Here is a 14,792-nt window from a genome sequence, read left to right on the forward strand (position 1 = left end):
TTTCCTTGAAAAGACTTAAAACAAGATTATTAGTGATTAAATTAGTCATAGTGAATGTAGTTATGGGTGAAAATGCGTCACACTTGCGTACTCATCAGTTTGCGTATTAGAGTCGATTCTCCTTTAACCTCTGGTTTTCTTTTCTCAAACCGGGTTAACGACTTAAATACTTCATTGGGATTGTGAATCCAGACCGATACTACTTTTATCGTAGTTGTGTGATATGATCTTGCATCTTCTATCGTACGAGTACAATCAGATTGATTGGCTTGAGATTGATATTTCCGATAGGTAAGATATAAAAAGTAATCACAAACGTCTTCGTCTCATCGTTTGTGATTCCACAACATCTTGTTTCGCTACCATACGATTAAGATTGTTGTGAGGTGATTGATTAATCTAGGCTGTTCTTCGGGAATATAAGACCGGATTATCAATTGGTTCCTGTTCACCTTGATTATTATCAAAAGACGGAACAAAACCTTTCGGGTTTATCTGTGGGAGACATATTGATCCTTTGATAGACTTGTCTGTGTGAGACAGATTTGTTTATTATTAAAGCCTGCGATTTTGGGTCGTTGAAACACTTAGTTGTGGGTGAGATCAACTAAGGAAATCAAGTGCGCAGTATGATGAGTGCCAAATATTGTATATATTTATCCCTTTTTGTTGGCATTTAACTCATCTTTTGATCATTAATTCTACATTTTATCCCATATTCTGTATTTTCATTGTTTTCAAGAATAAATATTTTTATTAATTAATTTTGCATTTTTAGGTAATAAATAAAGTTCGGATGACTTGCGGAGCAAAAAGAGCAGAAAAGTAGTGAAAAGCCGGGAGAAATCACGCAAGGAAGCCGCGAAGAATGGTGCGCACAACCTCATTTTCTACACACAAAAGCGCCTCCGTTCTCAGCCATCAGATCAGTTCTCGGGAGCATCCGACGGTCGCTCCTGCATAGAGCATCAAAATCTGAAGTCTCTGCCAAGCACCACAGCGCTGAAATTCCAAGCCTTCAGATTAGATGGTAGTTGAATCCAACGGTCGCTCCTATGCCTGTGCATCAAATCCCGATACTTCCGCCTTACACTACAACACCTAACCTAATCTAGCACCGTTGACTTCGTTGTGTTCAACATCCAACGGTCGCTACAAACTGCTTCTCTCTTAGCCGTCCGATCTACCTACCATCTCCATATCCAGCGGCTCAGCTCGCCAAACATCGAACCAGATGATCCCGCTTCACACCCTAGCACCGAATCCTATTATCCACCCAAACAACCCATCGCCCCAAAACTTCATCTCCTTCACCCGACAGTTGCAGAGCTCTGCAACTCCACCACCTCCCCTCTCTGCCGCTGTCACTTCCGTCACCACCACCAGTTCCATCACTGCCACTACTATCTCCATACCGACAACACCCCCATATCCCTAGCCTAGTTATTTTCTTCATCTCACAACCTCTGAAACCCTAGGTTTTGGGGTGAGTAAAATAACTCGAAATTAGGGGACAATAGGAGCAGAGGAAGAGCATCTAGGACTAGAGGAGGCATGGGTCGAGCTTAATTCAGAAAATTGGTGAGAGAATTTGATTTTCCCCAAAATTTTAGGGTTTCGAATTAGGGTTTGTATTTTTTGTTGTAAACTATAAATAGGAACTGATGTGTAGAGAGAAAACTGTTCTTGGACTAGCCAAGTTTCCACCCAATTTGGGTTAGCTTAATTTCAATTGTTACTGTTATTATCTTGCTCCTGTTACATTGCACTGTTAACCATTTGCATATGTTTTTTATTGTGATGTGTATGATGTTGTTGTGTGTATCTGTTTGATGTTTGTTAGCATGTTCTAATTCACCACTAGGGTGAAGATGAAACCTTAAAGCCACTGTGTAGGAGATTACAATTTTTGCTTTTCATCACTTTGCTCTCACATTGTATGTCAGGCATACTCTGTAGTTAGGATACCCCTGTGACTGAAAGTGCAGCAACCCATGTGAATTGCTTATGGTCCAAACCTCAGACTAGTTATGCTTTAATCAGATAACTAGTACCTTGGGAGGACATTTTGGTTGCAATTGGAATATCCAACTTAGTCTAGGTTAAGAGGTGGAATCAATGCCCTAGTTTGCCATCCATCTTCAACTGTTAGTATTGTTTTCTTTCATTTGTTTGGTTTACCTGCATTTCTGTTTTGCATTTTCACTGCTTACTTGCTTTCCCTGCTGCATTTCTTCTATTGCTGCTGCAGCACTTGTGTTGCTGCACTGTTTTTCCCTCTTCTTGGCCTTGTGCTGTTTTGCCACTTCTTTGCCTGCTGCACTGCCAAGTTGCTGCTGCTGGTGCCTGCTGCACTGCTGCTATAGCTGCTGTTGCTTGTTCTGCTGCAGTTGCTGTTGGCCTTGCTGTGCAGCTCTTGCTCTTGCTGCTGCTGCCCCTTCTTCTCCTGCTGCCTTCCAAGGCCAACTGAGTCCAAGGTCCTAAGCCCAATTCACAGTTGAACTGTTGAGCCCAAAGCTCAAATCAGTTCACTGAAACAAAGCCCAACTTTCAAAGCTCAAGCCCAGTTTCTAAAACCAAAAGCCCAGAGCACAAATTGGGCTCATCAGAAGACCATAACCAAAGCCCAATTACTGTGAAAGACCATTTCACTGTTAAGGTGAAATTGAGCCCAAAGCTCAATCAAAGGACCAAAGCCCATTTGCACTTCAAAGATAACTGAGCCCAAGCTCAGTTCATTTTATCTTTAACAAACTCACTAAGCCCAATTCATTCAAAGGGCATTCAAACCCATTAGCACTCAAAGCCCAATCTAAGCCAAAAGGCTTCTAAGCCCAACAATAGCAAATCTAGGAACCCAATTAGCTAGAAAACTCCAAACACACCCGATCTCTGTGGATCGACCCGTACTTGCACGAGCTACAACTGACGACCGTGCACTTGCGGTATTACTGTAGGCCCGTTTCCATTGCGCTCAATTTTATTCACATCTCCGGGCCCATCAAGTTTTTGGCGCCGCTGCCGGGGATTGGTGCTGTGTTTTATCTGTGTTTTTTAGCTATTTTGCATTTCACTGCATAGCATTTGCATCTGCATCTGCTTCACTTCATTTGCTGTTGGACCTGCTGTTCTGAACCTGTTCTTCCTCTGCTGGGACGCCACTAAGGAAAAGAACCAAAACCCAACTGGGTTTTTGCAACAATATCAGAGCAGCTGGGCTGTGCTAAAAAGGTAAGCCTAAACCCATTCAATTGAGAGAACCCAACCTGTGGGCTTCCAATTTTTTATTTGTGGGCTTGTAATAATTAACCCAATTTTTTGGGCTTTTTATTTTTCTATTTTGGGTTTGTAATAATTTATTTGTGGGCTTGTTGTTTAATTTGTGGGCTTGTATTTATTTTGTGTGGGCTTGTTTAAATTTTTCCATTGGACTTGTATTTTGGACTCTGGGTTTAAACCCAGCTGATAACCGATTGTGGGCCGCAGCCTTCCTTCCATTTCATTAGAGGCTTGCACAGTGGGCTTGCTCCCATTCAAAAACCAAATTTTATTTTTTTTAATTTTATTTTCTTTAAAAAAAAAAAAAAAAAAAAAAAATATTTCTACTTTGCTCCCAATTTTAAAACCAAATTTTTACTTGCTCCCATCTTAAACCAAATTTTTATTTTTACTCCCATTTTAAACCAAATTTTCAAATGTATCCCACCAAAACCAAATTTTTCCCAAAAATCCAAACCCATCAAAAACCAAATTTTTTAAAACCCATTAAAACCAAATAGTGGGCTTTGTGTCATTTCAAAATGGGCCAACCTCGTGCTCTCCATGAATACATGTATCCATCAATACAAATTCCATTATCATGTATTGTCTTACCTCAAACTAATAACCCTTTTAAAATAAATGCAAGCATGATACAAATACTTCCTATATTTCGAGGGTTCGATTCTGAGAACCCCTATACTCATGTAAGAGAGTTTGAACAAATTTGTCGGACTATGCAACCTGATCATATGTCCGAAGACTCTCTGAAATTGCGTTTGTTTACATTTTCTTTAAAGGAAAGGGCCAAAACATGGTTTTACGGTTTGAGACCACAATCAATCAACACTTGGGACCAACTCACAGATCTATTTTTCAAAAATTCTTTCCACACCATAGGACCATCGCTATTCGTCAAAGTATCAATTGTTTTGTCCAATTGGATGAGGAAACTGTTTTTCACTATTTTGAACGTTTTAATGATTTGTTGAGTGAATGTCCGCACCATGGAATTGAGAAGTGGAGACTTGTCGTCATCCTCTATGAGGGACTAGACTTTAAATCTCGAACCATGGTTGAATCTATGTGTAATGGTGAATTTATTGATAAATCTGTGGATGATGCATGGAATTTTTTAGCCGAGATTGCAGAAAAACCCATCAATGGGAATCCGTTAGGGAAACAGGAACAACACCACATGATATGAATCATCCCCATGAATTAGAGTTTTATTCTTGTAATAGCTCCGACCTTAGGATTGAAAATTATCCTAGATTGCAAAATGTCTACCATGATGATGATGATGATTATGATGTTATGTTAGAAGAACATGTCTATACTGAAAATGTTATGGAACCTTTGGGTTCAAATACATTAGGCTTCTCTGCCCCGACCTTAATGCATGATATTTCTTCTAGTATTCCATGTGATGTTTCCCCTGATGTGCCGATACACGAGAATAAATCTGTTGATGATGTTGATAATTCTGATTGTAATCTTGCCAATTTGATTGATGATTGTGAGCATGATGTGACATGTGTAGATGAGTTAGAAGATTTTGATTTGATCGATAATGATATGCCTATTCTTCTACTAAGTCACAATCTGATGGCCTTCCACCCAACCTAGATTTGGTTTGTACCCATATTGTCAAACCAATTTTTCTGAAAATTCCTAATCTAGGATTGGAACTGTGTGCTTCCCAAGTCCTCTTGGACTATTTTGCTTCAAAATATAACACTTTTAAAGAGCCACAGTTGGAATGCATTTCTTTGCCCACCCCGAAAACAGTCCATTATGAGTTAGACCTTTTGAATCCTGAACCCCTAAAATTAATAGATTTTGTGCTTAAAAGTAAACCTGTTGAAAAATTTGGTTTAGGGGTGATTCATTCGGTTTTTCACTCTCACTCCCATTTAAGTCCAATTTTAGTGTTTTGAAACTTTCTATGTCTCTACACTTTGTCTTTTGGGTTGATCCTCAACTCTTTAGATTGTTAGTGTATGGTGAATTTTTTTTGTATATAATCCAGTAGATAAAATTTTAAAAAACCTTTTGTTCCTTTTGTATATATTTGCTAATCCAATATGATCTCGGCTGAAATATGTTGGATTTTTGCCTTGAATAACGGAGTTTTAATTCTGCTTTCGCCGAAATCGGGTATTCTCTCTCCTTTTACTCTACTCATGTCCCTTTCCATATGTTGCATTTTAATCCTTTCCATTTTGAAACATTGAGGACAATGTTTAGTTTAGGTTTGGGGGTATAGAGTAGATACCATGATAATTTGTCATAATTGAAAACGAACTCCTTCTTCTTTTTGAAAAAATTGAAAAATTCCAAAAAAAATTAAAAAATCAAAAAACAAAAAAATTAAAAAAAAAATGAAAAATCATAAAAATGGAGCTCATTTACCTTGAAATGTTGACTCTTGTGCAAATATGTATTTTTATTAGGAGTCTTAGTCTAGATATTTAGGCACCCTGATTCTAGCACAATTCACATAGTGATCAGAAATTTGCACGCGCACGATCTACTAATACATGTATGGCCTCGATCTTCAAGGTGTTGGATAGGAAGTTACGATTGCCAATCACTTTAGAATACTGAACGAAACTTGACTAGCTTGTTCTTTGGTTGGTTGGGATAGAAGGTGGAGGTTACATTAAGAAAGACAACCATCGAATTTAACTGGGTGCATCAAAAAGGGCTACCTCTTGCAAAGTGTCATGTAATCTTTTGTTTCTTTTTGTTATGTATCAAAAGTGTTTCCTTGTTCTAAAAAAAAAAAAAAAAAAAAAAAAAAAAAAAAAAAAAAAAAGAGAAAAAAAAATATCAGAAAAATACAAAAAAATTCAAGTATTTATCAATTCCATCATCTCTTGTTCCAAAAATAAAAGAGATTTGTCAATGTAAATAAGAGTCATGTAAAGAGTTCTTTTGTGTTTCGTTGTAATAAGCAAGGAGGGTGTATGCCATTGATGTACAACGCGAGTAATTGTGAAATACCTCCAACTCATTCACAATTCTCGTAAAGTCCGGACAGCTAGCTAGATTTCGACCTCAGTTCTTAGCCTGAGAAACTATCTCTTGGTGATTAGTAGTCATGACTTCAGATCTTTCTTTACACATGTGTAGATACACTTTACACTCTTATCACATGTCCTTATTTGTTATCAGTGCTAGGATTGTGCCTTCGATAGCTAGATTGACATCTCCATTTTGCTGTGAGCTTAAACTGTTTTGCACATGTCACATTTGACGGAATATGAGCTTATATTTTGTCATTAGGTTTTGTAGGCACACCTCTGGTAAACCTTCACGAGACTTCAACTCGTCCACTAGGGACACTTAGTGGTTTAAAAGGCTTAGTGCATACGCTAAATGCATTCGAGAGACCAGCGACAGTGGTATAGTTAGGATTTCCTTAGTTTTGTTTTACTTGAGGACAAGTAAAATTCAGGTTTGGGGGTATTTGATGAGTGCCAAATATTGTATATATTTATCCCTTTTTGTTGGCATTTAACTCATCTTTTGATCATTAATTCTACATTTTATCCCATATTCTGTATTTTCATTGTTTTCAAGAATAAATATTTTTATTAATTAATTTTGCATTTTTAGGTAATAAATAAAGTTCGGATGACTTGCGGAGCAAAAAGAGCAGAAAAGTAGTGAAAAGCCGGGAGAAATCACGCAAGGAAGCCGCGAAGAATGGTGCGCACAACCTCATTTTCTACACACAAAAGCGCCTCCGTTCTCAGCCATCAGATCAGTTCTCGGGAGCATCCGACGGTCGCTCCTGCATAGAGCATCAAAATCTGAAGTCTCTGCCAAGCACCACAGCGCTGAAATTCCAAGCCTTCAGATTAGATGGTAGTTGAATCCAACGGTCGCTCCTATGCCTGTGCATCAAATCCCGATACTTCCGCCTTACACTACAACACCTAACCTAATCTAGCACCGTTGACTTCGTTGTGTTCAACATCCAACGGTCGCTACAAACTTCTTCTCTCTTAGCCGTCCGATCTACCTACCATCTCCATATCCAGCGGCTCAGCTCGCCAAACATCGAACCAGATGATCCCGCTTCACACCCTAGCACCGAATCCTATTATCCACCCAAACAACCCATCGCCCCAAAACTTCATCTCCTTCACCCGACAGTTGCAGAGCTCTGCAACTCCACCACCTCCCCTCTCTGCCGCTGTCACTTCCGTCACCACCACCAGTTCCATCACTGCCACTACTATCTCCATACCGACAACACCCCCATATCCCTAGCCTAGTTATTTTCTTCATCTCACAACCTCTGAAACCCTAGGTTTTGGGGTGAGTAAAATAACTCGAAATTAGGGGACAATAGGAGCAGAGAGCAGAAGAGCATCTAGGACTAGAGGAGGCATGGGTCGAGCTTAATTCAGAAAATTGGTGAGAGAATTTGATTTTCCCCAAAATTTTAGGGTTTCGAATTAGGGTTTGTATTTTTTGTTGTAAACTATAAATAGGAACTGATGTGTAGAGAGAAAACTGTTCTTGGACTAGCCAAGTTTCCACCCAATTTGGGTTAGCTTAATTTCAATTGTTACTGTTATTATCTTGCTCCTGTTACATTGCACTGTTAACCATTTGCATATGTTTTTTATTGTGATGTGTATGATGTTGTTGTGTGTATCTGTTTGATGTTTGTTAGCATGTTCTAATTCACCACTAGGGTGAAGATGAAACCTTAAAGCCACTGTGTAGGAGATTACAATTTTTGCTTTTCATCACTTTGCTCTCACATTGTATGTCAGGCATACTCTGTAGTTAGGATACCCCTGTGACTGAAAGTGCAGCAACCCATGTGAATTGCTTATGGTCCAAACCTCAGACTAGTTATGCTTTAATCAGATAACTAGTACCTTGGGAGGACATTTTGGTTGCAATGGAATATCCAACTTAGTCTAGGTTAAGAGGTGGAATCAATGCCCTAGTTTGCCATCCATCTTCAACTGTTAGTATTGTTTTCTTTCATTGTTGGTTTACCTGCATTTCTGTTTTGCATTTTCACTGCTTACTTGCTTTCCCTGCTGCATTTCTTCTATTGCTGCTGCAGCACTGTGTTGCTGCACTGTTTTTCCCTCTTCTTGGCCTTGTGCTGTTTTGCCACTTCTTTGCCTGCTGCACTGCCAAGTTGCTGCTGCTGGTGCCTGCTGCACTGCTGCTGTAGCTGCTGTTGCTTGTTCTGCTGCAGTTGCTGTTGGCCTTGCTGTGCAGCTCTTGCTCTTGCTGCTGCTGCCCCTTCTTCTCCTGCTGCCTTCCAAGGCCAACTGAGTCCAAGGTCCTAAGCCCAATTCACAGTTGAACTGTTGAGCCCAAAGCTCAAATCAGTTCACTGAAACAAAGCCCAACTTTCAAAGCTCAAGCCCAGTTTCTAAAACCAAAAGCCCAGAGCACAAATTGGGCTCATCAGAAGACCATAACCAAAGCCCAATTACTGTGAAAGACCATTTCACTGTTAAGGTGAAATTGAGCCCAAAGCTCAATCAAAGGACCAAAGCCCATTTGCACTTCAAAGATAACTGAGCCCAAGCTCAGTTCATTTTATCTTTAACAAACTCACTAAGCCCAATTCATTCAAAGGGCATTCAAACCCATTAGCACTCAAAGCCCAATCTAAGCCAAAAGGCTTCTAAGCCCAACAATAGCAAATCTAGGAACCCAATTAGCTAGAAAACTCCAAACACACCCGATCTCTGTGGATCGACCCGTACTTGCACGAGCTACAACTGACGACCGTGCACTTGCGGTATTACTGTAGGCCCGTTTCCATTGCACCAAATTTATACACTCTTCCGGGTCTGCCACAGTAACCTGCTGGGATCAGAGGCGTAGGAGCATAACTGTACCTTGGATCAGTGGGAGATTGATTGGGGTTCAACTACAGTCCAGTCCGAAGTTAGCTTGGAGTAGGCTAGTGTCTGTAGCGGATTAATACAATGTGTGTTCAATCTGGACTAGGTCCCGGGGTTTTTCTGCATTTGCAGTTTCCTCGTTGACAAAATTTCTGGTGTCTGGGTTATTTCAATTTCCGCATTATATTATTTTATCTTTATAATTGAAATAATATAGGTTGTGTGTTTGAATTAATCAATCGGAAATCCGACCTTTGGTTGTTGATTGATATTGATTGATCCTTGGATATTGGTCTTTGGTACCATCCAAGTTATTCCTTGTGTTTGATTAAAGACTCGTTGATTTCTATTAGCTTGAGTAAATCAAAACAAGAGAGAGATATTAACTCCTCCATATACTTTAATCTAGATTGAGTCTGACTGTCTAGTTGATTCTCTATTAAAGTATATTGGAGTTAGTCCATACAGATTGCTAAGCGAAATATTGGGTGGTGTTTTTAGACCCTCGATTTTTCAACAAGAGTATTGGACCTTAAAATTCCTTTGAAGCCTAATTCAGAGCCAACCTCTCAAATACCATACAGTTCCCTTATGTTAAAAAAGTCGTGGTAGAGAAATTAGTCCAAGACATGTTAGATTCTGGTATTATTCAAAATAGCCATAACCCTTTTGCATCACCAATTTTGTTGGTTAAGAAGAAAGATGTATCTTGGAGATTTTGTGTGGATTATAGAAAGCTTAATGAGATGACAGTGAAGGAAAAATTTCATATACCCTTGATTGAAGAGTTGCTCTATGAACTCAATGGTGCTGTCATTTTTTCCAAAATTGATTTGAGATCAGGCTATCACCAAATTTTTTTCCAAAATTTATTTGAGATCAGGCTACCACCAAATATTGATGCACCTGCCTGATATCCATAAAACTGCTTTTAGGACACATCATGGGAATTATGAATTTAACTAATTCACCAGCCACCTTTTAGGCCCTCATGAACTTTATTTTCCAACCTTTTTTATGGAAGTTTATTTTGCTCTTCTTTGATGACATTTTGGTCTATAGCAATTCACTGGAGGAACACATTGTCTATCTCTCTCAGACTCTTTCACTCTTGAGACAACATTCATTATTTTCCAACCTCTATAAATGTCATAGTGCTCAACACAATTAGATTATCTGGGCCATTTGATCACTGCAGAAGGAGTTACTGCTGATTCATACAAGATTGCAGCCATGGTTAGTTGGCATATTCCATCTATACTTAAACAATTTAGAGCGCTCTTGGGCCTTACATGTTATTATAAAATATTTATTAAAGGGTATGGCCTCATCAGCAAACCTCTAACAGATATGCTTAAAAAAAAATCTGACAGAAATCTTCCACAGTTGACAAAAGTGAAGTATCTCTACCAACTGCCGATGACGAAAAAAAAGGAAATTATGTCAAGCTCCAAAGCAAGCACATACACATTCAGGTAACACTAAACATAAAATTTTCCACTATACTAAACATTGCTTTTATTGTGGAAAACCAGGTCAGTTGCAAAGGAATTGCAGATTTCTTAAACGAGATAAATCCAGATCTGATTCTGTTAAGATGACAAGGTCTGATGTTCCAAACAGGAGAAAAACTTAGTCTCATAATATCAGTTCTTCTAGTATTCCCCCGAAGAAGTTTTATAATTATATTGGGGAGAAAAAGAAATACGCTGCTCCAAAAGCTGCTCAGAAATGGGTACCAAAGAAGATCAATAAAGCAACGAGTGCTATTAAGAAGGATCTCCCAGACGAGAGTTCGACAAGGGATAACATCTTAAAAAGGTATGGAACAATTATTGAAAGTTTCAAGGAAGTTGTTAAATTCCTAGAGTCCATGCATGATTTTGTTTCGAATACATGTGGTGAGCAAGATTCTGCTCACCTCAACACGACCTGATTGTGTTGGAAGTGCATCCTCACGAAGAAGCCCTTGTAAATGCGGCGAGGATTGCAAAAGAATTGGGGCGCACATATTGTGTTGGGTAATTTTTGAATATGTGGAACAATCTATTATTTCGAGCTGAGTCTAACTCGCTTACATATCTCTCAAAATATGTGTTGGTAAGCTTTCGCTTTAACCAAGTTCATCTTTACTAGTGACGAAAGTCATATTAAGTTTCAATGACTTGAAAATGGATTTGACGAAAAATGGTTTGTGAATAACAATCATATAACGTCCTCTAAGAATGTTTCAATGATTGAAATGCGAGTTTAAATTATATAACCATGGTTGGATATAAGCATTGTGTGGTAACTCATACATATATAAGTCCTTATTCCTTGAACCAAAGTATGCGTACTTTGCTGCTCATGAAAACCGGAACTAGAGTCCGTGTACCCAGTCCGCGTACTGTCAGAGGTTCTCATCCCGAGAATATCTGCTGGAGTTTGTGAATTGAAAACAAACTTATTCAGGGTAGTTAAGTCCGCGTACTAGTATGCGTACTTAAGTTGGTTATTTTCTAAAAACGATTATTTGTGAACTTAAACTTATATAAACTAAGGAATACATAATTGCAAACCATGGCTATAATGTTCATGAATCGATTCGAGTGAATCAAATCGTTTTTGCTTCAATTGTGTCTATTATAAAGATCTAAGCAATTGAACAACTCTCTAACTAGTTCATTTGAGTCATTTGAACTAGTTATGGTTAAGATGAATATGATTAAATACCACGCTTATGATTCTTAATTACCTAACTTGATTTGTGATTAAAATTCTTAAGCATAACGTTAGAAGCAATAATCAAAACCATTGGATGTTGGTTTTCATTGTCAAATAATATTTTTCATACTTAGTAACCATTCTTGGTGTAAATCCTTATGGAAAAGGCTATTCTTCCTTCTAAGCATATCAATTCTTGTTTATACAAGTTTGTATCTTAGAAAAGATGATCACAATACTTGATCTTCATGATTACATATTGTGTACTATTACCATGAGATAGTTCTATTGTTTTTAGTAACACGATCTCATGAGAAACTTTCAATGATTAGCTCTTAGTTCGTATATCCTTATGGGGTTTCTAAAATCCAATATATAAATCCTTATCTCTGGAGTGAGGTCACTCTTGTTGTTCTTTCGGGAATGATATTTAATGGGGTAAAGTTCTTAATTGAACTTGTGCTTAATTGCTATATCTTTGAGGGGAGAAGCGGTTGTGGAACATGTAGGGGTTAACTTGTATCTTAATAAACTACTTGATAAAGTCACTAAGTTTCGACTCTGTGATATCGTCTAAACAAAGTTGATATGTTTTCTTCTTTTGGTCATGAAGTGACTCAGTGAAAATTCCATCAGGATCTCACTAGTTTTCGTACCTTTGCCTATTTATATTGACAAAAAGGGGGAGAATTAATGTGTAGTTCACACTACAAATACATATGATTTACGAATCATTATGTAAGGGGGAGTTGTTTTCATGTTGAGATGGAGTATTGACTAAGGCGGAGTGATACATATCACCGTAGTATTATTGTCAAAGTTGTGATACAATGAAACTTTGATACTGTGTAATAATACTATGATGGATCTTCAACAAGTACAGGATGAACACACGCAGAGTTGAAGAACCAAGGAAATCAAGCATGTCGATTTTTCTTTTAACAAGTACAAGCCATATGTCAAATGGTTTTGTCAGGAGGAGATTGTTAGAGCATTACTTGGTTGAACCCACTAGCGTTGGTATGTCAAGTTAGTTGTCAATTTTAGTTGCCAAAATTCATTCTTGATTTAGCATACTAAAGATAGTTTCAGACTAGATTAGGTCTAAGAAGATTGAATCAGAGCTATCCTTAAAGGATGAAGATTGAAGACTACAAGAAGACATCAACAAGTACTTCATCAACAAAGGTATGAGTTAATTTATTTCATTTGGATTCTTGTTCAATCCTACCTTTATAATCATCTAAACAAATGCTTACTCTATGGACCAATTCCTATGACGGTAAATGTACATATATGTATATATACTAGAGGTTATTTGAGCCACGACTTTTGTGACAATAACCTTTATCCCTGGAAAGGTTCTCATGTTATAGTGAATGATCTTACGAATTCAACGAGCCAAGAATCACTCAATTCCGAGTTATAACGATGAAGTTATGAGTGATTTATTAGTAGGAAACAGTTCGTTAGTAGGAAACAGTCCATGTACTGTTTGCAACGGTTCACGGACTTGGGCCCAATTACGTGACTAAAAGACTTTTTTGGTCAAGTTGGTGATATTTCCTTATCTAGGAAAGATGGATATTAATCCAAACATATTTGATTACCATATTAAAGTGTTTGTGATAACTTTTAATTCTTGCCTAAATTAAAATGTGATTTATTCACATAAATACAATATATGCTAATAATTATTTATTTAATTATTTATGCAAAATATTTGTAACCTAGGAAAGACTCCCAAAATTAGGAGAGTCTTGGAAAAGGAAAATAACCTAAACCCTAGCTTAGCTTGCAAGCTAACCTATTCACTATAAATAAAGAGTTTGTGAATGCTACACGTTTTTTATCCCCTTTGGAAAATTGGTGTAAGCTCATAAGGTTGTTTTCCATGTCTTATGTTCTTCGTGAACAAGAGTGAGATAAAAGTCTTTGTATTGGGGATCACAAAGCCAAGTTGGTTTTAATCTTCGTGATTGATTATACAAATTGTAATCTAGGTTTTTCACCTCTTGTCTGTTCTAAGGTTTTCTCTTATGATATAAAACCATTAAAGAGTTGTTGATCATAAACCCTAGGTTTTGATAGATTTCAGTTTCCGATCGTATACCAACACTTATTAGTCGAAATCAGAAGCTAGAAAGAAAAATTCGATTAAAGCATCTCGTAAAAATCCTTAAGAATTTTTTAAACAAGATATCTCTAGATTTATTCTAGTTGTTCTTGTTGTAAAATAATTAGGTTTTGTCTTCCTCTATTTAAGAGTATAATAATCCGTAATCTACAAGTTTGTTTTGATATTACTTTTACCTAGTAATTGTTTTTATCAAAATAAACACAAGATTTCCAAAACCTTGATTTACATCTAAAGGGAAATCAAACCGGTGTTTTTTTCAAACAAAATATCGAATCGTATCAATCGTGTTGTTGTATCTTCTAAAGAGAGCCTTAGGTTCTGCTAGAAGATTTACGAGAAGAATTCCTAAAGACAATCGGTGTTGTGCTAGGAGTTTTATTAGTGCTGAAGCAGGTATTACATCTATTCCGAATAGGTAATAGGAAATTGGTGTAACAACTTATAATCAGTGTGTGTTTATTCTGGACTAGGTCCCAGAGTTTTTGTGCATTTGCGGTTTCCTCGTTAACAAAATTTCTGGTGTTTGTGTTATTTATTTTCCGCATTATATTTGTTTATATAATTGAAATATCACAGGTTGTTCGTAAGTTCAATCAATTGTGAATCCGGCCTTTAGGTTGTTGATTAAATTGATTGACACTTGGATATTGGTTTTTGATACCGTACAAGTTATTTCTTATATTCAATCGGGCTCGCAAATTTCTTTTTCTTTGATTGCGGATTGAATTGAGAAATTGAGATATAACTCTTTGATATACTTTTCTTAAGATTGAGTCTGACTGTCTAGTTAA

This window comes from Papaver somniferum, chromosome 6 (genome assembly GCF_003573695.1).
Source record: "Papaver somniferum cultivar HN1 chromosome 6, ASM357369v1, whole genome shotgun sequence".
NCBI classification, from domain to species: domain Eukaryota; kingdom Viridiplantae; phylum Streptophyta; class Magnoliopsida; order Ranunculales; family Papaveraceae; genus Papaver; species Papaver somniferum.